Source organism: Ooceraea biroi, chromosome 4, assembly GCF_003672135.1.
Source record: "Ooceraea biroi isolate clonal line C1 chromosome 4, Obir_v5.4, whole genome shotgun sequence".
Classification (NCBI taxonomy): Eukaryota; Metazoa; Arthropoda; class Insecta; order Hymenoptera; family Formicidae; genus Ooceraea; species Ooceraea biroi.
Window position 1 is genome coordinate 13,807,423 of NC_039509.1, and position 23,556 is coordinate 13,830,978.

The window sequence follows — 23,556 nt, forward strand, 5'->3', positions numbered from 1 at the left end:
CATATTTTAATCTTGAATAGAAAATTCGAAAATCTAGATTCAAATAATCTTGGTGCTATCTCATTAATTTTCTCAGAAGGATTTAGATAAAAATTTGTAGCAAGTTCAAAATATTCTTGATTTAAGAATATTGTGAGATCTAAAAGATATCTTATTCTATTCTTGTAAGAGAATTTGTAGAATCTGCACAAAACGGCCAATATTTATGTGTTGCAATCGAAAATCGGGAAAGTGTTTCTGTTATTTACAATGAATAAGTGCAATACTCTACAAGAAATATTAAAAGATATGGAAATGTCTTATCTCGAATCTTATTTCTCAAGTAAGTATATTGTATATACTTACTTACATTTCCATATCTTTTAATATTTCTTGTAGAGTATTGCACTTATTCATTGTAAATAACAGAAACACAGAAATACACAGAAACACTTTCCCGATTTTCGATTGCAACACATAAATATTGGCCGTTTTATCCGAATAAAGGACGCAGAAGCGCCGAGTCGACGAGCGACTGTGAGAAAATGATGCATCGACATCGACAAAACCTACTATAAAGTGGCGCTAATATCAAATTATTCTACATACAAGAATATATAAGCATAAATTTGTATATGTTACTCTTGTCCCAAGACAGTAAGACAATCTTATTTAATTCGAGAGAGAAGAATAGAAATTACCGATTTAAATTAAAAATTGTTTTATTTTCATATTTTTTATACTTGTAATACGATTAAATTAGTCAAGAATATTTTTCGTCTTGTTATCAGAAATCCTTTCTGAGGGTGTACATTCTACAAATCAATTTACTTGTTTGACTATCTCGAGATGCTTGCAAAACTAGCTCGCGAAAATTTCATGAGCCTCGCAACATCGCTCTTATATTTATCTCATCTTATACCTTTATTTTCGCAGCATTTTACGTTAAGAATGCACCGCACATTATTACATGCATTTATGCAACAAAATCGCCGCAGCTTTCAACTGCAAATTTTCGCGGCTGAAACAAAGGACCGCGTATTAGTTTTCAATAAACCGCGGCTGTTTGCCATGACGTCTAAATGCACGCTGGGGGATCTGAAATTTTAATGAAGGCTTCAAAATTTGCCGTGGCGCTTTGCCGACCAGGTATAAGATTTAATATTCATGAAATGTATACCGCGCGCGCGCGCTCGTGCTTCCTGTCCGCTCGCACCGCTCTCGAGGAAATAAATCTCCCTCCGAGAATAAATATCTCTTGCCTGCATCTCGCTCTTTTACGACGCTATTGACAATTTAACGCTGATTTGCGAATTCTCGTTATAACGACAATTTTATTCATTCCATTTTCGCTCTCTTCAGTTCACGAAAACATTATCCGCTCCACGCTTCTGCATGGAAGTTCTCCACGCAGATGTCCAATAGACGTCACATGCATGTCTGTCATATCCGATATTAGGTACCTGCTGGACGCCTAAATGATATTATCTTCGCGTTGGTGAACTGTCATTACAACGTGCACTCTTGTCGAGTTCCGATATCGATGAAATGAATCTGGAACGCGAATCTGGAATTACCGTGACATCCTCGCTAAGACGCGTAGTGCCATCACCTGTCGCTTTTATTCATTAATTTTACCGTCAAAAATACAGGCACACCTCGGGCAGCTAACAATAATAATTGGCAATATAGAGCAACGTGGCAGTCAAAGTTTTTTCAAAAGTCGCTTTATGGTCGCGCGCGACATGTGTGGCAAACAGGTAAAATGCGGGACCGCTCGTTTGATACCGTATGTCTATATATATAACATTGTGAACGTGTATAAAGAGCCATTAGCGCGGAAAAATCGAATGCTCACCGCAGACTCGCACGTGCATACGCGTGTACATGATCTCCGCGTTTATACGAGGAAATCTCATTTTTCAATCACGAAACAAAGGTGACGTTATTCCCCGGGCGTAATTTCGTCAAATAAATTACTTGCGAAATATTGTACAATGTGCCGTACCCTGTTTCGCGCGTATATATGTGTGTGCGCGCGCTTTTCACGCTCGCAAAACAACGAGAGTGTCGTCGCGTGTTGCGATCTTTTGTGCTTACCGCGTTGCAATTAATTACATGTGTCTTCTCAAGACAGCGATCGCGTTGATCGTGGATTTCCTGAAGCAGTTCCCGTTTTGTTCTTTCATTGCCTCAACGTGTAATCACGCTCGTTGTGTGATTAATTACCTCTCCCACATTCCTCGTATTCACATGTTCCCTGGAAAGTTCCTTTCACCATGATTACGTTCTTTTTATCGGCTTTCTTCCTTCGTGCCATAATAAAATGTTGAAATTCTTGCTTTAATCGAAATACTTTTGCTAATAAAACAGCTTGAAGGATGGATTAGTATTTGTCATAAAGTTAGGCAAGTAGCGACGATTTCAAAATAAATATTATATATATATATATATATATATAGTATATAAATAGTTATTGAAAAAGCTTGCATCAGTATGTTCTCTCTCGGAATTTTTGCTTATTGCACTTTCAGTCTTATTGTACCAAAGTGCTTGTTGCATGAATTTCGCTTCCCTGCTAAATGGGATCGTATGAGTCAACGTACGCGGGAAGTGACGGATTGCACTTGAGATCGTTGATCGAATTAATGGTGACAGAATATCTCGTCGAGGTCAAGAATATATCTGGCAGAGCGATCAGGCGCGCGTGCCCAAGGAAACACGTGTTGGCGTTTTCGCTTCCTGTTTCCCTATCACTGTATCACCAATAGCAATTTTTTATTACACGTATCTTTATTGTATGACAAGTGCATATGTGCTGTAACGATAAATGGATATTTAATCGTCATGTGCGATGGAATGATATATATTCTCTAAAACTTGCACTCAAGTTGATATTGAATAAACGCGATGTATAAAACTATTGAATTAATTATATAAATAAAGATTTCGATTGAATATCAAGGAACTTTTGCATCATATTAGCAAAAATATTAATTTTTAATATTTTGGTGAATTATCCACGTTATCCACCAAAATGTCGTTTTAATAACATAACAATCGGCAGCGATATTTGTCTTTTATTCATCAACCGAGTTACGTATCGGGCATTTATAAGTATCGTAAAAGAACTCTTCGATCGCTGTAATAGCTCTTACATCAATTCGTCTCGAAGAAATCTTTTTATGCAACATTTCCGCGTAGTATGCACTTGCCGAGCAATCAACTTAATGATCATCAGTTAAGGCGATTACAAGTTAAGTACAATATGAAAACGCAACATATTATCGTCGATCATTATGATTTCTAGATACGCACAAGAAATTGCTCAATGTTTATTGTTAATGCCAGTTGCCGATGTCAATCGTTGATATCAATTGAAGACAATATATATTTTTAGCTTTCAAATAGGAACTACGAGTGATCATCTTTTACATATGAACGAAGTGATATCACTTGTATAAAAGCATTCGAAACTTGAGTTGATATATCATAGAATGATAACTGCGAATCGTTTTGTACACGAGTATTGGCATCCGGAGAAACGTGCCTGTTTATGCACGAAATGGCTAAGCGAATCTCACAGGTGAGAAGCTGCCCGTATCGAGAGCTGATTAAACGGCCAGATAACCACTGTGTTTGCTTACCACAATCCGTATTGGATAATGATTTTCGCTAATTAGCCTTGAAATCCCTGGTTCCACCGAAATCCACCGAGGAGCTCGCTACTTTCCGGTGTGCTTGTCCTATTTAAGCTTTTATCGTTAGATTACGATTCTCTGCGATAATTACGCGATATTCTGATGAGTACTGCAAATCCGCGATCAAAAGTCCTGCCGAGAGAATATATAATTCCATATTTGAACAGAAACTCTGAATCAGTCATGATCTTTCATTATATATTTCGGAATTTTGTAATAAGCGATATCAAAACGTCCCTAGCAAATATGATATAAAACCGACTAAGATAAGAAAAGAATAAATATGACTATGTTAATATAAATATCATGCAATTAAAATATGCAATAACAAACTAAATTCACACGCAGCTTTATTTTACGTACTATTTTAGATTAGTTTGGACTGCTTTTAGCTATATTATTTTAATTATTGCTAAAAATATAAGAAAGCTTAACTAACAATAAGAACATCACAGTTAATATATAAGACATCGCAATTAATATTCCATTAAAATATCTAAAGAAAAATTGATCAAGAGCGATTCTCTTTTCTTTTTTCCTTTTTTTTCTTCAAGAAAATTTTTCCTCAATACACGTAACGAAGAAGTTTATTGTCACGATTGGTGATAAATTTCAAGAGAGATCGTGCTGCGAAATAGAGCTCTCGACGAGCACGCGGCGAGAGTGCACCGATATTGTTCGTTGCGAAGAGTTCTCTCGCGCATGTATGACTTATTCAGCACTCGACGCGATACAATCGTGAGCGCGCGCGCAATTTCGCTAGCGCAAGACTCATAAATCCGGGATGCGCGGGAGTGAAACGAATCACATTGGCGATCGGAAATGCATTTGACCGGCTAGTCATGTGGCCAAGTTATCACTAGGAAAGCGTCACGAAAACACAGGATTTTCCGCACAACGGTAACGGCCGAATAAATATGAATTTCGCTGCGCTCTATTTGTGCGGCATTCACAAACAAGCGAATAAAATCGTCGTGAATAAAATAGGGTATGAAATAACGATACTTTAAAGTGTTCATCAAATATATCTCACTGATGTGACGTTTCATAATTTTTGGTCACTGTTAACGATCAATTATTCATTCTGCGAAAAAGAAAATTGTAAACACAGACGAAAAGATTCCACGCGATTTTAAATGTATTATTACCAGAATAAAGATGATAATGATAATAATATCGAATTTATGGCAATTAATCAGCGGAAACAAGCCTTGTGGCAAGATTTATTTGCGTATTGTGCAAAGAAAAAACGAAAGGAAAATCCGAGCGATGCACGAAGATACGAGAGCGTGACGGCCATTTTCTCCTTATTTGTATAATCATATAATAATGTTCAACGCATTATATATACTTATTCAGTTCGTCGGCAATTAATCTTTTATGCGCGGCAAAGACGTGATACTAGTTTCTCCGATCATATCGCGCGTGGAAATAATTGCTGTACGTGAGAAAATGGTTTTCGCGCATTTTATTCTCGCATTTGTGTGATACGGTGCGGACGCAGATGCGTGCATTGCGTGACGGCTCGTTTCCAGTCTATGGATTCCCATTTGACGTCGCCACGTTGTAGCGTGTTGCACCACGTCGGTATCGACAGGTCTATGATTTCCCGATATTCATCCCTCGGGGATAGGGAGAGAGGGGTGGGTAAACAGGTTTTATTTATCATCGCCTTGCCGGAGTGCTTTCTGAAATTCACGCCACTTCATCCGCCTGTTCTCTCATCGAGTCTCAGCGCACGCAAACAAGACATTATATTCAAAATGGAAAAAGCGCAATCGAACGCGCTCTGCATCGTTAGCTGGCTTTCTAAGACCCAATTTTTGCTTGTAACGAGCATCGAGGCTCGCGAAAGTAAATCGTAATTTCCGTTCAGGACAATTCCCTGACGCAGAAAAGTAAGCGAGGCGTGTCCATTATTGAGGTATCTCGATTGAGGCCAATTATATCATAAATTCGAATTAGAGTATAATAGAATGCATTATAATATTCTCGTTATGATCGTTATCATTATTACTCGTTATTAATAATTATTATTATTCATTTCTCTATGATACACTATAAAATCAGGAGCGTTATCAAGACGTAACGAGTCTACCGAAAAACTGTTTTACTTTGAAACTTTCTAAACAAGAGAATTTAATCTCCTCTCTGCTTCTACGTAAAACGTGAGAACATCACGCGACAGGTATATGCACGCACGTACACGTGGTTTATTGTTAAAGTCAACAGAATAATGGCGTTAGCCTTGCCAGGCTGGTTTGTCATACTATCTCGACATAAGCAATATAACTATCATATGAGGCGCTTTAAACTTGGACCATTAATTTTAGCTGACTTACCCCCATGTCGACCTCGACTATGGCGGCGGCTGTGTATTTCGATTATCTAACGGTACAGCGAACACGTCTCCTCTCGACCGGCGTATTCTTACCTGAAACATAAAGAAGTCACGGTTACGCACAACGAACGACTTGATTTATTCATATATGTGATTCGCGGTTCGCTGATAGACGAAAGTGAACTATTTCTTGTGAGAATACCAATGGAGAGAATTATATGGGTCAGCGAGTAAGAAAAGTCAATTAATCGTAAATTCCCATTTCGCTAAATATGCGATAGTTCCGCGGGTTTTAAATTAATCTTTCATTTTCTCTTGATTACATTTAATTTCTCAATTCTTTTTAAATAATTTCGATTGATATAAGTAATCCATAAAATTCTTCGAGCGATGATGAGAAACTGTTTGCAATATACAGCACAAGAAATATTGTAATTAAAAGGAAGATGATTAAAATGGTCTTTTGCAATTTTAAATCGAAGATGATAGTACACATTCAAACATGACAATCACTGCTCGTTCTCTGAAGCGTAGACGTTGATTAATTCACTTGAAGACAAGACAGTTCGAGGACTTTTTCTCAGAACTGTTGTAAACATCAAATCTGTCCGATATAACAATTGTAAAGAACCACTCCTTTTTTCAGAAATCACTATTGAATGAAAGAAATCATAAAGTATCTAAATAAAAAAGTGACGTTTGGTTTGATTGTTTTGGTGAACAGATATAGATCATTTTCCGATTGAAGATCGATTATCGCGGACACTCGCTACATTTGCGGCTCAGAGATGACAGTTTTCAGCTGCAGCTGTGATTTTCTTATTATCGAAGCACTGATCTAGCAGCAGTTCGACCTATCACTCTTGAACTTGGTCGAAGGAAAACCGGTTGACAAAAGGGAATGCATTGGTCAATCGACGCAAGCTGACGGTGTGGCAGTTACGAGAACGGAGAACAAAGGTCGTTCAATCGTCGGCAAGATGGACGCCAAAGCGGAATAGAGATAATCGATTCAACATAACTTGCGTTGCAGCCGCCGAGAGCGAATCATGCGTATTCTGCACTTGTTAAATCTGCCGTGCCGCGATTACCCGGATCGCGATTATTGCAAACGTTATTCGATGCTCGTAATGTAATCCGATTCGTCCGTACGCCAGGTGTAGAATGCGCCGAAATGAGCGATGAACAGTTTGAAATTTGGCATCCAATAATAATTTAGATGAATACTCATTGGTGTAAATTTTCCGTAATTGCCTTCTCTTCTGTATGCCTATCCACACGAGCATAGGCGCGCGCACGCACACTCATACTCGTTAATGCCAATTGATGTCAATTCTCTCAAAATTAATTGCACAAGTGGCTCAAACGACCAGAGCATGACTCGTCGTCCGTTTTTCTTTTTCGGGATATGGGAAAATCGCTCGACAAATAAAAGTGCTTTCTCTTGTTACATTTGATAAATGTTAATGTAATATTATCATATTAGCATCTCGTAGATCATACAAGTTAAGCATTCTCTCGTTTATGCCTCACGGAAAAATGTCACATTCAAATATTAGCATGCGAAAATTATATGATCTCATTTTACGCGAAATCGTTGCAAAGTCATCGCGTTGATTTGAATTTTCTTGGGCTTGTTAGTTCCGAAATGTAATCTCCAGTAGTAAATTTGATTGAGTGCATTTGTGTGTTTGAGTGAGGGCGGGTTATCGCGGCGGCAGGTTTAATCGTATCGAATCCGGCCAACATTGTCCGCGTTTGCACAATTATAACGTTCGCGCAATTTACGTAACAAGTCCGACCATGCAAACGCTGTCGACTAAATTTTTATTTCGTTACCAGCGCGTTTGTGCATATACAACTTTGTGTCCATTCAACGGATACATCAATACGAACGATCAATACGCAGATTTTTATTTCCCTTATAGGGGAAATGAAAATCCTGTAATAAAGTAAATATCTATAGTATAAAACTATGTTTAAAAGTTTGAAGAGAATTATGCCCGCAAAATAAAAGAAAAGAAATTCTATTATGCAGTATAAAATATATAAAATATGTATATGTATGTGTTATATTTTATAAAAACAAATAGAAATAAAATTTATAAAATAAAATTTATATTACAATAAACCGGAACGTACAGATTTCTATGAAATATAATGTTAATTTTTCAATATGTTGTTTATATTTTCTTTTATATAATATTAAATTTAATTTATTTAATAAATAATATAATAAATTATTATAAATGCTATTTACATGAAACACTTATAAATAATGATAAGTTTTTAATATTTTCTTAATAAATTTTTCTATTCACTATTGTGTTGCTAATAAAAAGTATAATATAATATTATATAGAACGGAAGTGGTGTAAAAGTTATATTCTAAAAATCCTGAAACTCTTATTAATATAACATTCATTGAGAATTTGAGGCAACTTATCACGCTTAATAATTTCAAGCACAAAGAGTAAAGCAGAATAAATTCTACGCGCTTGGCTGTGCCGGAAAGCAACAATAAACTGGGGGAACGTCGATATTGAGAACGCAAAGTAAGACCGACGGTCGTTTGCATGGGAAATGCATTAAGGTCATTGCGCTTGCGAGATACTCCTTCACATGCTGAAAAATGCGCACCGCCACGTAATCCCACATTGTTAGAAAGACGTAACGTTCCTAACATCTACCATTATCACACGAGAACGAGGTAATAATTGAAGACGTCGCATAAAAGAGGTCATGAGATAGACAGTTGAAAGGCCACTGTTCTAACTGCATTGCAACTGTGAATGAAACGCTCGGATCATAGAAACAAGAGAAAACGTGTGTCAGTGTACAGGAAAGTTTTGTTTTTTAAGTTGCGTGACGCATCATTGTTTGCCGTGCAAACTAATTGACGTATTCGCTACTTTTAAACAGCTGAATCACCCGCAGAGCTTGCGCAACATTGTATATTTTTTAACATTGCCTGTGTCACGCATTAATTTTCCATTAACGCGAGGACCCCGTAAACAGCGTCAAAGAATGCATTTCCCGCAACGTACCGCAACGTCGATAAACGTCGCCGGCAGGCCGCTCGCATAAAACGACAGTAAGGAGGAAAGAAAAAGAGGACACCAGCCATAATTTCCACACGCTCCCGCAGCAGAATGCTCCCTTAATTTGCCGGTGCATCCGTAGTTGGACGTTTATTTTAAATTTCCGCCACGATGAACCCCGGCATTAAAAAAAGAAAAAAATAATGAAAGAAAGGAAGGAAAGGATGCGGTACAATGGCGGATTTCCCGAGCATGACCTCGGCGCAGCGTGCCACGAGGCAGAGCACAGATAAAAGGCAAGAGCGCATCCTTACCCGGTAATTCCGACGATTCTGGCACAAAATATCCTCTCGCGACTCTCTACGTGTTGAGCATTGAAAATTAGAAAGGATAAATTTCAATGGCGTTTACTGCGCGCACGGAAGGTTCGAAAAATACGAGTAAGCCACGTCTAATTTACATACACCGACGACTCTTCGACGAATCTCGTACTCGCAGAGTCATCACAGAATCCTGCGCGAACTGCAAATGTTATAAGAATAAAAGAGTGCAGCAAAGCCAATCGCCAATATGGTAATTAATAGCACTCCGCTGTATCACACAATCCACTTGCATGAACAAATGCCAGCAGAGCGATTCTCTCTTTCCCCGGAAATAATTACGAACGTCGTCGAAAGTGTGTGCTCTTTACTCACACATTTTCAGTGCACGCGAGTCTTTCAAAGTGCTCTTTTACTTAATCCATTTATTACCTACTTGATCTATTTAATCTGATAACGTAACCATTAGTAAAGCGCTCCTTTCGCTGCACTTTTTATCAATCCCGTGAGATTCGTAGGATAATGCGCGAATATACATATATACAATAGAATATGTATATTCTTCTGGATAAAAGTTAAAATAGGAATAAATAAAAATAAAAACATCAGCGAGATTATGACGGCGAAAACTAGAGCCGCAAAGGAAGCGTTATATTGGGAACCGATTCATCTCGGTTGCCCGTGCACGCCGCAAATTTACTGCCGTATGAAACGAGCGGTCAAGTATCCTTTAATACAAGGCCCATAGCTGCACTGCGGACGAGAGGGTCAGACATTAACAGCGAAAGCTTTCACTCGCGGTGCGATGCACTTTGTCGATCCACGTTCGAATCACGCTTGAGCAGCCATAATTACGGCTGCGATACAATGTGATCTCGTGGGTAGTGAGGGGAAATTTGGAAAAAAAAGCGCGCGGTGAATGCATGCGACCGCACGTGGAAAACCATCGTTCGGTGCTTCAACGATGCGTTCGTGGCGTAGCGACACGAGGACTATGCAGCGGAAAACTGGGTCGCATTTCGTTTCCCTCAGCAATTCGTGCGTGCTTTTTCGAAATGTTGAATGTTATATTAAATGTTTCATGCGTGTCTCCCGTGGGCCAACCGTAATCACAATTAGATGCCGTTCCCTGAAACGGCAAATAAAAAAATGATGACTTAATTGAATGTGCTACTACATCACGATCTCCAACCACGTTGCACGAATATTTTGCTGCAGTATTATTTTTTATTTTTTATGTACCTAATCGATTTATTTTAACTTTTTGTCTCTCTAATATTATGACAACTATTTATTAATTAACTTTTTTTATTAAACGCGATGCATTAATAGGAAACATATAAAACCAATGTTTGGAAAGATGAAATGGAACAAGTAATGCTGTTTTGGGAAAAAAGGCTAATATCGTTTTTTATAGAAATTCAAAATTTTTATATTATTTTATGTCATATATTTATTGTTATTTTATAAAAATGTTATCAACGTCCGCGTTAATTAAATTACTTTTCTCCCTTTACGACCGTAACGATCCTCGTATAACACGCAACGCATAAATTCGGTGTAGCTCGTCCAGATCGTAACTCGCGCGATATCACGACAGCGGACCAAAATATGAGCGTTTCGTAATAACGTACTAAACAGAGATTTCATCGTCGGCGAAAGAGGCGTCGTTGGTATTCGACGCGATAGGGTGCGACTTTTGTCGTTTGCGTTTCGCAGTCGGAGAGAGATCAACGTTTTCCTCTCCATACGCCAAGCGTATCACGCGAAAGGGCATATTTACCACCGCCACCCATGACGATAGCCGTATTATTTATGCAGTTTTCCCGTATGCGATTCTCGCGAACGACACAGCTCGTCGCCACGATGATACCAGACCTCGTATTACAGACGTGGCGTGTCGCATTTGCAACATACGTCGCGGAAAGTCACGTAACGATAACGATAATTTCGAATGCGCGATGACATGTCGTGCCTGCGACAACTCTTGCGAACTGAAGTTGAAACTTTCCTGCAACACCGCTATCAACGATTGCGAGTCTCTTCCGTAACGTACATTTACTCGCTCGATCTGGCGACACGCCAAAATGTTTGAGACAAGGAAACATGTTTGACGTGATCGAAAGATTTCTTTTTTTCTTTGTTATAATACTTGCATTTGATTGCGATTGCGATCTCGGTAACACCAATCGCACGAGTACCTATCCGTTTACTCATTCCGTGGGTTTTGCGAGCTAAATTGCAGCTCAACTTGACCCGGAAACGATGCACACCCGTGATTCCGATCCCGCCACGGGTGTCTATCTCAATTATTACGATATAGTTGCGGCACCGTAATTGGTTCACGGGACGAGCTTGGTATGCACTCGGGAACAAAGCTCAGGCTGCGCAGTGCTCGACGTGCAAGCCAGTCGTCGTTCCAGTTGCTTGTACATCTCACTTAATCACAACCGGAACAACGAGACGCGGATAATTGAAATTCGTATTGTTGCACCGGCGGCGGATAGCTATTCCGTGGAACTTCGCAGTCGCGCACGCTCGCTGATAACGCAAACGGTCGTCGAGTATTTCGCGATATTCCGCAATCAGAACGCAGAACCGTTCATGCGGCGCGGAGAATTTTTTGCGCTAGATTTATCGAAATCCGAAGTCCCTTTATTGCGTTCCCTCAGTAACGATGATTTCCCTTCGCGAGAGAAACGTTAAATTGATCACTGCAAAATCCATATTCCACTTTAACGACGAACTGTTTCGCAAAACCCTCCAGCGCAGGCTTAACATGCGCGTCCGCAATTTTAATTGTTGCTAAATCTACTAAAAATCGGCCGCGTGCGCGCCTGGCGAATAATTATGTATGTCGTGAAAATGTCAGCCGGAAAAGACCAGTCGTGTACACGACACCTTGATGAAAACGGGAATTCCTCCTCTTTTCAGAGACGCCACTCGTATAACAGGGAGCGACTGTTTGCAGGAGCTCTCTCGTCTGGCGAAATATACTAAATATTTCATACCGTCCGCCTGGGAACAATCACGACCGGCCAAGATACGTTTAAAAGCCCATCTCTTTCAGGACGAAATTTTGCGGACTTTTCTATACCTATTGCTGCATGAGAGTCATCGCACGCTCATCAAATCGTCAAAAAAATTCCCTTTGATAGAAACGTTGTTGTAATATCTCCAATATTTAAATGTACGGGAATGTGAGATATTAATTCTTGCAAACAATTCTACGCATAGAAATGTTTAATATTATTAATATAAAAGTTACTGGTATAATTTGTACAACCAAATTCGAAAATCCGAAATTGCTTTTAAATATTGCATTGTACATTATTGCCCGATAAATAAGTTTTTTTTATAATTAAATTCCCAAAGAGAGAGTGAGCGTCGTAGAATCTTCGTCGAAAAATCCGCTACGGCCTTCCGGTAGGAGTCGGAGAGGAGACGCCTCTTCCCGTATTATTGCAGACGTCAAGTGCACATTATACGTGCAAAATGCGTATTCCGACGCACGCATCGCGAAGGCGCATTATTATGCAAATGCGGAGCCGCGCATTATGCGTATGTACACAAGTCGCGTATATTCCCGCGTGCAATCGCGCGAGCAAGCGCGCGCTTGCGTAACGCATATGCTGTGCGGCGGGTAAAATATTTACGGTGCGGAATTCGGGACGATAATTGATCTTCCGCTCGATCGTGTATATCTTTTCATTTCATCGCGGCTTATCGGACTACCGGAAGTCGCTCTATCACCGTTTTTACATAATCGGAAGTTATCCGATAATATATCGCTACGAAAAAAGTGCATGACGTGTATTCGACATCCTCACAACATTCGACGTTAACAAATACACGTTTTTTACCACATATAGCTTTTAAATAATAATTTGCAGCCTAGCCGAAAGATCGTTTCTTAGAAATTCAAGATTTATAAAAGCTTGAAACTTTGCAGCTGCATTACAAGAAATTGCTTTCATGATGATCTTTATTCTTTTGTTTAATTCCTTAATTTTTTCATTATTTTATTTTATTTCATTTATTTATTTATCATTAGTATATTTAGTTGCAAATTCAGTCTCACTGCAAGTCTCACACACATCAGTGTGATATGAAATTGGTGCAATAACGGAAACTCCGCATCTTGAGTTTCTGCTCGCTTATGTTATCCGATCCGATTAAGTTTCGTACACAGAAAGCGGAAATGTAACGATGCTAAAAGAAGAATCCAGCTTTTCTCATTTGCCTCACGGAAACGTCTTTCGAACAATTTGCTGACGTGACGACGACCTGTCAATGGCCTTTCCCTTCGTTTCGACATTTCTATTCCGTGTGTCGCGTACAGTATTACAAATTACACCACCTGCGCAACGTCGACATCCATCTACTCCTCAAACGAGACGCGATCTCTATTTGCATATGTGAGATTGTCATTGTGCAGAGAACCAATTACGAATTCTAATATATTATAATACTTATACGTATGAAGATTTTCCACACTATGTTATACACATACTGAAAGTTAAAATTTAACAATATTATAACAAGCAACTTCTCAAAAGATTTTTTTTAAGAAACTAAGTTATTTTATATCTACTTCTATTACATTAAATTTGTTTTAATTGCACTTGATATATATTGATTATATTTATCAAAAATTAAATTTCAAATGAATCAAATAGATTATATAGATTATATATTACTATTAACATCGTAATTAATATTAAACCATAATATTCAACCATAATATAAAGTATAATTTATCGCTGTAATTTAATCCAATGTGTATTAAATTGCATGTTATATTGTATAATAATTAACGTTTAATTATGATTAACATTACTATTAATCTCCACCTCATTTACGTTAAATTAGGCGCGATATTAGCAGATAACACTCAGTGTGTAATCCATATAAACAATTAAAATTAAACTTGATCCTATCTATCGGATCGCATTTTCAGCTTTATCCCATATTCAGCACTGAATGCGATCAAATATCGAATCTTTATGTAATATGCAGATTGTTTTGAATCGGATAGACGACATCAGACGTAGGAAATATCTCTCGCGAAAACGGTACATGACGAAAAGGCCTGGAACTGTCCACTGTTCGGATACCGATTCCCGAAATAAGTTTTCCTAGGTAGGCCGCTTTAACAGTCCCGGCAGCAGATTAACGATCGTTCTTAATTTCCACAGAACTCGCTTCGCTTGCTCGCGACGATTTCAATTTCGCGGATCTCTGAGTGAGCTTACGGAAATGGAGGATACAGGCCATTTCGTGCGACAGCTATGGCGATGTATTGCAATTACGGGGTACCTCCCTAACCCAGAAGGAGCATGCGAGTATGAGCCTGCTGCCTAAGTAGAGTTAAGCCACGGAGATACTCCAAGTGCATCGCCTTTTGCTAAGTCGATCGCGCAGCGGTCCTACGACAGTCACTTCCGACACGCAAACACGAAGAACGTCGCGGTACTTTGACAATCGACAGTTGCGATCGACAGAAAACCAGCCTGCGCGCTCGTTATTCCTTGCTTGTTCCCGTTATAATACAAAAAAATAGAAGTTCGTGAGTAGCAACTCATGTCGACGCGTAACTCGCACGCGTAAAAAATTCATCACTTTGCATATCGTCAATCTTAATGAAATTTTATGTACGAATTTTACAGGGCAGAAAGATAAAAAACTGATATAATTTATTGCTTGCTAGTACTGCAGTGCGTCTACGGATGCGCGCTTATCATGCGGGCTTATTATCGGGAAGGTCTCGTTGCGAATCTTGTTCCGCATTCGTGTCGCATCACTTCAATAATTTATCTGCCGTTAATGATCACCCTGACTATCTTTACTGGCGAAAACCTATTCCGCGTTCACGTTTGTCACTCAGGCGCGCACGCCTGATAAAGCGCGACTGTTCGCGCGGAAGAATCGATAGTTTCGCCCCCGCGTGCGAGTCCCGCGTCATTCGCGCTTATATTCCTCGCGACAAGAGAGGAAGAGGGAACATTGCCAAGCAATCCGACGTAACGACAAGAGCGCCCATAATATCCTCTCCACTGAGGTCACGTTTGATACGCGAGTAATATAGTCAGCCATGAATGCAGCAGGAAACTATAATTTTGGGAAGTCTGCTTGAGCAGGAAGCACACGTGCCGCAACGTGCTGAATTTCATGTGAACACATAATAATCGCGACGATGTCTGGTTCAATTTCCGAATAAACAGATACGTGGATGTAATTACGACTCGTCCACCATTCGTTTAACACTTTTCCTGGACTAACGAGTCCAGGAAAACGTTCTTCGGCATGAAAAGTCGCCACGTATGAAAACGATACCTTTTGCGCGGCTATATCCGTAATATAATTCTGGTAACGGCATTGTTGCCCAACTGGATACGAAAGACGTCAGCAGTATCCGGCACTGAAAGGGAACACGTTCGCGATGAACGAGAACAGTATGGCCGAGTAAGCAAATACCCGGTGCAACACTTTTCAGAGCGTTTCGTAAGCTGCAGATACTTGTGCCAACGGGTGAAGGTACGCCCGTTATCGTGGACACGTATTGATATTGCAGGCTTTATTCGCGTATTAGATGTGCGTGATATGTCGCAGGCAACTGTCCATGCTACGTCAGTTACTTGCGCTTGCAGAAGATCCGCGCAAGTATCTTCTCAAAGAAATGCACATTTCATAATGTAAAAACAAATATTGCATATCGACGACATTTCGTACATTACGGCGTAGCATCGACATACAGTTACGGTATATGATAGTTTATGAGAAACAGCTTGCGACAATAAATAGTTACAATAGACAATAAATAATTAGTTGCATTATGCAGGAGTATGAGATGACGCGCAATAATGCATTTTATCATATAGTGATTATGAGAAAGTTAGTCACCTAAATAAAGTTTGTTAATCAATTGTGTATCCATTGTCCTTAAAACTATATCTACTTTCGTTTCCTTTTTTTATATGTTAAGTGAAAATAATGTAATTTTTACACATGCTTGAAAAATAAATTGTTGACATTTAATAGCCAATGATAAACTAAATGATTACATTCTGCAACAAAGCTTCTCGAATTTAATTTGTGCTATGTTAAAATTAACAGCTTATCAAATTTTTGTAAAATAGAAGTCGTTTTATCTTCGCGTTTGATGTTCAATGTATTCATACACGCTTTGACGCGCAGAACATAAAGTCAATGAAATGTTGTTTGGAGGAACAATGTTTGGAATAGAAAATATGTAAATCCAATTCGGTACCGAGTCACAGAGCTTCAAAGTTTTTACTATAAACTTTTAACATGCAACAAAATATCGATCACGTATATTTAATAAACGTGTATCGGTTTTTTTTGCAAATATATTTCAGCGAAAAAGAGTTCGTCGTAAGAGCATCGAATGAGCATTGTATATCCCTCAAACGTATTATGCATGCGTTAATAATGTGTTCACGATTGATGTGCGATTTCATTCAAAGTTTGTAATAAAAAATTATATTATACTAAAAATAATCGAAAGTAGTAACACAAAAGCATGAGAAGTCTATTTCCAACTTCTACTTTATATACCTACTGACAGTTCCATGTGCAGGAATATAAATTAATTTCTGGCAGGTTAAACTTTTCGCTGCATGCAGACGTGCGTCAATTGCGAATGTCAAAATGTCCAAAATTAGCGCTGTTAAGTGAAATGCTGCATGTGTGCATTTTCGCACTGCACTCCTATATTTGTACTGCAGTCGATAACGCGTAAAGCAGGGTGTGCCATGGTAGTTTATCAGTACGAATACATTAACCTTGATGAAACCCTCTGCATCAGGTACGACGAGATAAGGTGTGATTAACGACGGTCGCTGTACTTTCTTGTGTGTCGGCTGATCATATTTTACGCAGAGGAAGTTAATGATGAGATGATAATTACGTTAATAAACGGCCGGGCGGCCATGTAATTAACTTTCCATGTCTTTCCCTCGCCAGGGTGCATCTCATTTAACTACCAAAGAAACCGATTGCACATAATTCAGTTATCGAAAATTGGCAATCAATTACAAGTTTGTCAAAGTAGGTTGTACATACAGCGTATTATGTATATATGAAAAGTGAGAGATAATTATGTGTATGCTAAAATATACTTGCAATCTTGCATGTTAAAAATTGATAAAATAATAACGGGCTTGTAACTAAAAACGACAAAGTTGATATCGCAAACTACTGTTCCATCAGTACGTACTAGAGCGTCCCGGTCTGCAAACGAATTTTAATTAAAGGATTTCTTCGCGCGCAACGATGACATTTAGGCGTTCCATTTAAGTGCAGCACTTCGTATATCAACGACGGTATTCCGCCTACATTTTGTAGGCGAAGCCACTTTCCGCGGAAATTCAATCTCGCGAATCTCCCACACAGTACGACGTTACGGAATTCATTAAAATATTGCATTCAGATCAAGTTCAATAAATACTATGTTGTCAACAATCGACAATCACGGAAATAGAATTAATTCTTTCACTTGGGTTTCTCATTCCAAATAAAGAAAAAATATTAAAAAATTTGAAAAAAGGAAAGCACAGATAAGAAAGCTGTTTTCCAATTAGAAAAATAATAAAACTCTGCCAAACTGACAATCTTTAAAGCAACTCAATTAAATAATTAACTTCGTTATATTTATTTATTTCTTAATTATTCAGTTATTATCGCTTTTCTTCACTTATTAAAAACACCATGAAAAATCGGAACGTGCGTTTAACAGCTTTCTGAAGTGGATCCGCAGCTTTTTTGTTGAATTTTTTAATTAATGTAAGTTTCTCCCAGCGACTTTTGCGATCGGACGTCCGACAGTTCGCGGTGGGGATTTTTAATTAACGAGCCGCTCTAGAAGCGCGCAATCGCTCGGCGTGTAATTCAGAAGCAGCGCCGGCATGTACATGCCGCACTTTATTCACCTCTCATGCGAGTTTCGCTGCTTCGGCTAACGACATCGCGTGCGGAAACTAGTAATAATAATCACACGTAAGTGAGGAAACACACGATAATTTTGCTATTCATTAAAAATAAAATGAATATTCGTGCCGCGGAAAGGAGGATTCAAAATTCGACTGTGAGATTGACAAGTTTTATTCACATAGACTTAAGCACAACGCTCGCTAATTTCCATCATTAATCCGTCGCACTGAATCTCGTCTGCAACGTACTTTCCACTTTGAACAAACAATACGATATAACTAATATTTATATTTCTTTAATGATGCAACTATTTTCGCGAGATCTCGTCTCATCTCGTTGGGGAATCAGCTTCACTCTCGTGCTCGTTTACGCGGGTAATCAGTAACGACTGGAGGAAAAAAGAGAGAGAAAGGAAGAGTGGCGTTGTGTCGATATTCGAGCGCGCAATGCGCTATTTCGCGCAACATCGAGGGCAGCTTTCTCGAGAAACTTTTAATCACGCGAGAGCGTCAGAAAATGCGAGATGAACAAGAGCCGACTCGCACCATCCTACCCACCGCCACTATTTCCCCACAGGCCATCCATTTTTCCGCTCAGCGGAATGCGCTGGTGGCCACGAAGATAACGAGATGCTAATTGCCATGTTACATCGCGTACACATGCACGTACGCACACATATCAGTGTGTTCACGATAGATTTCTTTCGGATGATAGGCAAACCGGCTTGGACGGACGATATAAACAAGCCCGCTTCCGGTACTTTCACGTGCCCAGTTTTCAGCATGTCATTAATGCAGTATTAAATGTTTCGCGCGATGTTGAGAAATTTTACTGTCAAAGAGACGGTTTCACTCAATCAAGGACTAATTAGTTATTACCCTTAATAAGCGATTATTTACTATACATATAATGCATTTTGTGAAAAGATTAGACAGAGAATAAATATTTAAACAAACAAGAAAACTTTAGATAAAACATGTAAGATACATTATTTATTGTTATAGAATCATCATTTATAATTTCTGAAGCTTAAAAGAAGGCTTTCTTATTGAGTATTTATGCTGTCATAAGAGATAATCTCGCAGCCGGTTTGCAAGCAGACTTCTTAAAATAACTATATTTTAATCTGAACATCTAAGAGATTAAAAGGAATTCTAAAATGTTACGCTTGTCACATTATGTTGTGGAAATAGATGTTATTCTTAAAAAAGCAGAACGCGTTCTCTTCCACTTTGCAACATAGCATAGTAACAGCATTTATATAACATTCAATGTGCAATTCTATTGAAAGTATGAAATTCGAGACATTATATCGAACATTGTGTCAATGATATTACACAATGCAAAATATCGGACATTACAATATTACATTTTACTCTGAAATAATGATGCATGCGATTTGAAAAGATGCATGTTCGAAAAAGATTTTCAATATTAAATTTCCAGTAACAAGTTTCAAAGGAAAATAATACATTACTCATTAATTTTGAATTATAATATTTGCAAGGACTTTTATTTCAGTGGCCTGTCATGTTATATGTAATCCAACTTAAATTTTCGTAGCAAAAGAAATGTTTTGTTGCTGCGAAAATCTCGAAAACATTTAATTATTATTAATTATTAGCTAGCATCTACATCGTTACAAAACCTCGTCTTATTTATTTAATATTACATCAGCAAGAATTTCACAAGAGGCACTTTTTGCGAATATGGAATACGAATACTTTTTTATCGACGGCTTATGTTTGCGTAATCGCGTCAATTAACGCGACTTTCACTCGGAAATCGCAACGGACAATAATGTGGAGACCGTACAATTTTCCGCCACGATTGCAGCCGTTTTGCGCGAGAAGGTGTAAAAGTGCGCGTTGAGTAACCGATCAGTGTCCGTGAAATCGGCACTTTATCTGACTGCACAGTGATTTACCGACCGGAACTTTTATTTTTCAGCTATGGACGCTCTATTTTTAAATAGCTGACCCGACTACTGATTACCTCGATGACGTAAATGCGAAAACTGAGGCGACTCACGTGTTTTCCAGTGTTTAAGACTGGCTTTTTAACGAGCGTTTAGAAACGAGTTTTTCTCCAAAGATTTGTGCAACAAATCCATTATTTGGTAAGAGCTATTCCATTTTGATTCCAATTCTGACTGTCGTGTTATACTTGTGCTACTCGCGCGGGATGTTTGTGCTTGGCGGATGAAAATGTGCTATCGCCAAAGTTGGCATCGCACAAAATTCAGGCGCATCGAGTCAGGCGTCGCGACGTCACGAAATTATTCCGAACGTGATTAGACAGGAAGACCGAAGCAAATAGACGGAAAGTAGAGCACTTACGAGATACGAATAGCTGGAGTTCTTCCGGCTGATAAGTCCTTATCGCGTTCGCGACATACGCGCCAAGAAATTGGAGGAGGCCGCGCGCGACACTTGCGTAAATCAACCACCGCTAATTGCGCTAATTACAGTCTCAGGGCGAAGGCACTGCCGTAAAAGAGACAGCGGCTTCTGTGCGCTTCGGGAAACTCTTGAGGAAACGATCGATTGCCGAAGATCGCAATCGAGTACCAACGAAGCGCTCTCGGCGCTCTACTTTCGCAACGAATATCACAACGAGTATGACGATGATGAAAGCACCGAAGTTACGATCGTGCTTCTCCATTTTCGCAATTATGCCCTTCGATTGATCAATTAGCCGGGCATATTGACGGACAGATAGATGCTTCCTTTCGAAACTCGTGACGTGCGCGCGTGAATATCGTCGACATCCGATACATCATCCCGGATCGCGGAATCTCAGAATCTTGCCTAGAAATTGAAACGTTTTAAGATGATTATTTTTCAAACGTGATAACGAAATGCATCTCTCGATATTCTGCAATATGTTTACTATTATGACGTATAGGTACCTTTTAGCTGTATGATATCTCGATGAGTTCGGAACGTAATTTGATCGTTACAATATTTCATTAACGTGGCATGCACTCGATAATGCTTTCCCCGAGAGACACACGCAGTTGTGTATCACTTACAATTAGATCGAACGCCAGCAAGTGATTTCATTAAAGCTCGTTTTCAACTTCGCATATTAATCGTGCAGTTTCTCTAATAAACAAAATTTCATACTCACACTTAAAATTCCATGTATGTGCACATGATTTCGTTATTCTCAATTTAAGAACACGTTACGAATACGAATCACACCATTTCCTCAAATTAAGAGCTGGCTGAGAATGAAAATGAAAACGATATCATTCTTTGCTTTATAGAGATAAAAGAACAAAAGAAGCAACTTTTACTTTATTTAAAAATACCATTTATTTACCAGACATTAATGCGAGAAACAAATTGCGAAGCTTTAAATCCTTCTTTCGACACGATAACCTCTCGTCGATGACCTCATTATTCCGCGAATTGATAGGCTAACCGACTTTAAAATATCCAACTATATTAAACGTTAAATGCTGTATAATGCATTACATGTCAAACATGTGCAAGTAACTGGGAAAACACGTAGAAAAGAGAAAGCGAGAGAAAATTATATGTAATTATATGTAATAATTAATTGTATCATTAATATCATTTCAAATGCAAATGATGGAAAGGATGAACGTTACTTCACAAAAGAAGATATTATAGGATATTTTTTAAAATTTATTGATACCTGTAAAATATCGTCATTGTTGATTCTCCAATTAATTTGCATTAATGTCTAGCTCGGATTAACGATAAACGAGGTATTATGCGGTGAAATTATTTATCTTGTGTAATGGATGCGATATAACGAGATTAACATCCTTGGCGATCTGTAATATTCCCTGCTTTTAGTAAAATATTTCATTAGTGATCAAAACGCAACAATACCTATTAAACCGGCATTAAATTTAAGCCCGTTATGCGCGTGACGAGCTGATTAACAACGATATAATAATCATTCACAGCGTCATCATAACATTTGAAAACGCTGACGCTTATCTCATAAGATCGTAAATATTTGATAAAATTTTGTGAACAAATTGTTTCTTCATTTATTAATTAATCTTAATTTCGTATAGTTTTTCTATTACCAGTTTGTTCCGTACACACATCTTATTTAAAAAATGTACTTTGCTGCTCTAGCACATTGCATTATCCCGCATGCGTTGCTCTACAGTGTTTAATTATTAAAGAGAAGGTATTTGTTGGAACTGGATTAAAGTTTCTCATGCTTAAATTATTATTATACGCATAACACAATTATGAAGTAATGAAGGGGGATGCTGTTCGATGTAGCACGTATGTCTTGGTCTTTGATTAAAGTTTCATCGAGCGGGATAACTTCATAACGACGTTAAATTACATTGTCGAGCAAAATTAATTGATAGGAAAGGATTGATGTACATACATGTATAAAATGACTCCTTTCTCTCGATTAAGCATGCGAATATCTAATAGACATCCGTTATGTATAATTCAACAAACTCTACCATAGTTTCCAATAATCGTGCCAGGATATTTTATTGGATAACGAAAAAGCAAAAAAAAACGAATATCAAATTATCAAATTATGGTATTTCGCTATAATTTGATAAAGAATTTAAATAACAAAAATCAAATTATAATCCTTTTGACATTCGACAATTCAAAGATTGATGTTTCAATTAACATGATAGTAGCACGAGGAAATATTATTCCAGTAACAAATTTTTAATTACCCACGTAGTGTGTTCTTGGATCTGAATTAATAAAAATTCTTTGGTGCCCCTTAAGTCTCCAGTTTCAGCATACTTCCTTTTTTATATTTGAGTTATTAATATTTATAAAGTTATAAAGTCGGAAATATATATCAATACTGTTATTGTAACAATTAATTAAATTGAATTGTAAAATATGGCGACAAGTTTAGTGCGAAATAAATTACGCGTCGCAGAGATTCGCACATTAGCAATGCAAGTGTCAGACATTGTAGTTTGGCTAACTGACGGCTATCAGAGGCATACAGAATGCTCAGCACAACCGATGATATAGTACGAATATTCGCCATCATGCACGTGTTACGCCATTATCTGAGGTTTATCTCCGATTGCACAACGAGTTCTGTAATAGTGTAATATTGTCGGCACACGTGAATCAATGGATGTATAATGACATTGGATACACATTGACACATATAATACAAATCTTTACTTCGCAATCCGGATTACAGATTGTAGGTATAAATGCAGTCGATGCAATAATAAT

At 38.3% G+C, this 23,556-nt stretch overlaps 1 protein-coding gene and 1 long non-coding RNA gene across 4 annotated transcripts in view; both read right to left on the reverse strand.

Annotated features, from left to right (window-relative positions):
- LOC105278329 (furin-like protease 1) overlaps positions 1-23,556 on the reverse strand; it is a 220,195-nt gene that overhangs the window by 135,213 nt on the left and 61,426 nt on the right. The gene's annotated exons all lie outside the window — the stretch shown is intronic.
- On the reverse strand, positions 4,220-8,216 carry LOC105278325. Its single transcript, XR_893768.3, has 2 exons — positions 6,535-8,216; positions 4,220-6,114 (listed from the first exon to the last, which is right to left on the reverse strand). It is a non-coding gene; the product is annotated as an uncharacterized LOC105278325 (long non-coding RNA).